The following is a 2,445-nucleotide window of genomic DNA, read 5'->3' on the forward strand; positions in this document are numbered from 1 at the left end:
ACCACTAAACCATGGATGACCTTCATGATAGACAACGGAGCAACGGTAAATTTAGTGAAATTAGGGTTCATAGACGACAACATGCCGATAAACATGCAAGATGTACGATGGCTTGGAGGAATTACTGCAGAAACAGTGTCAACTCTAGGATCTGTTTACCTACTCATCAAAAATAGCCCAGTAAAATTTCACATAGTTAGAGACGACTTTCCAACACCACACGATGGATTACTAGGAAGAAACTACTTAAAGAAAGAAGAAGCTGTCATCTCTTATCACAACAACGCTCTGATGGTGAGCGGAGATGTAATGCACCCAATGCCATTTTTAGGGCGAGAAAAGGAATACAGAGAGCAAAGAAAGAGAGCACACAACCCCTACAAATCTAGCGATATATTACAAGTTGAGGAGAAAAATAGTAACGAAGAATCACTCAACATGAACGCTTCAAAGAACGCAGACGTACCCATGAAAACAAAACACATCATAAAAGCCAGAACGAGACAAGTCGTCAGAATCAATTTAATCAAAACTGAATTGAAAGAAGGATATATACCCAGAATTGACGTAGGAAACAAAGACGTGTTCCTGGGAGAAGGAGTAGTAATTAATGATAACAACACATGCAAAATGCTAGCAATAAATACAAGTCAACTGGATGTCACCATAGAAGTTGATGCCAAAGAACTCATACCATTCGAAACTGAACCAGAATTTTTAGAAGAGACAGATAGCGATTTTAACGGCGAAATTATAGTCGACAAAATTAAACGATTAGAGAAAGTGAAGGAAGCCATTAGAAGAAGCCACCTGAATAAAGAAGAACTAAGAATTGTAGATCGTATAATAGAAGATTATTTAGATAGATTTCTGTTGCCTGGAGATAAATTACCATGCACAGACATGATTCAGCACCACATCCATATAGAAGACAACATGCCAATAAACACAAAACAGTACAGACATCCACCGAAACACAAGCAAGTGGTTAGAGAGAATGTAGAAAAGAAGTTACGAGACAAGATCATCAGAAAATCGAATTCGCCATGCAACTCGCCAATATGGATGGAGTACCAAAGAAGCCTGATAGTCACGGGAATCCAAGATGGAGAATGGTGATTGATTTCCGAGAACTCAACAAGAAGACAATCAGAGATGCTTACCCTCTACCAAACATTGCCGATATAATGGATCAATTGGGAGGAGCCACATATTTTTCCATCTTTGATCTTGCAAGCGGTTTTCAACAAATACCAATGGCCCCAGAAGATTGTTACAAAACGGCCTTCACAACTATAAATGGACACTACGAATATACCAGAATGCCTGAAGGATTAAAAAATGCAACAGCTACATTCCAACGACTAATGGAGAAGGTACTCAGAGGTTTGCAAAACATAGAAATGCTAGTCTATTTAGACGACATAATAGTGTATAGTAAAGATCTTCAAGAACACGAACAAAGAATCAGAAATCTTATGGAGAGACTCAGACATGCAAAATTAGTATTGCAACCAGACAAAATAGAATTCTTTAGAAGGGAAGTCGGTTTCCTAGGACACATCATAAGCGCCAGAGGCATAGAGCCTAGAGAAAGTAGTCGCCATCGCAAAACTTGCAACACCCAAAAATGCGAAAAATGTGAGAGAAGTACTCGGTATGTTTGGTTACTACAGAAAATATATAAAAGACTTTGCAAAAATCGCAAAACCTCTCAACGACTTATTAAAGAAAAATGTGAAATTTGAATGGACAGAAGAGTGCGAAAATAGTTATCAACAACTAAAAGAATGTTTAATGAAAGAACCAATTCTACAATTTCCGGACTTTGATAAAGAATTTACATTAACTACGGACGCTTCTGATTACGCCATCGGCGCTGTACTTAGTCAAGAGAAAGACGGATTTGATCATCCAGTACAATATCTATCCAGAGCGCTCAACAAAGCTGAAAGAAATTACTCAACCACAGAAAAAGAATGTCTCGCAGTGTTATATGCCTTGCACCAATTTAGACCATATTTGTTATGTAGAAAATTCACGCTAATAAGCGATCATGAACCGCTCAACTGGATGCATAGCAGAAAAGACCCAGGACAAAGACTAATGAGATGGATGTTCAGATTCACCGGATATGAATATACCTTTAAATATAAACCAGGTAAATTAAACAAAAACGCTGATGCACTATCGCGAAACCCACCAGAAATGACTGAAGAAGAAATTAATAAGAATCTACATAGCATAAAAGTCATGGTGATAGAGGGAAAACAAAAGAAACAAGAGAAATCATCAGGAAGTATAACAACAGCATCCAAAACAATAATGCAACCACGAACTAGAATACAGTCAACGGGTGACATAGTAAATAAACCTAGAGGACGAGGGAGACCAATAGGCTCCAAAACTAATAAAGAAGCACCTAAACTGGATCACAGCATAATA

This window comes from Nasonia vitripennis (genome assembly GCF_009193385.2).
Source record: "Nasonia vitripennis strain AsymCx chromosome PSR unlocalized genomic scaffold, Nvit_psr_1.1 chrPSR_random0005, whole genome shotgun sequence".
Classification (NCBI taxonomy): domain Eukaryota; kingdom Metazoa; phylum Arthropoda; class Insecta; order Hymenoptera; family Pteromalidae; genus Nasonia; species Nasonia vitripennis.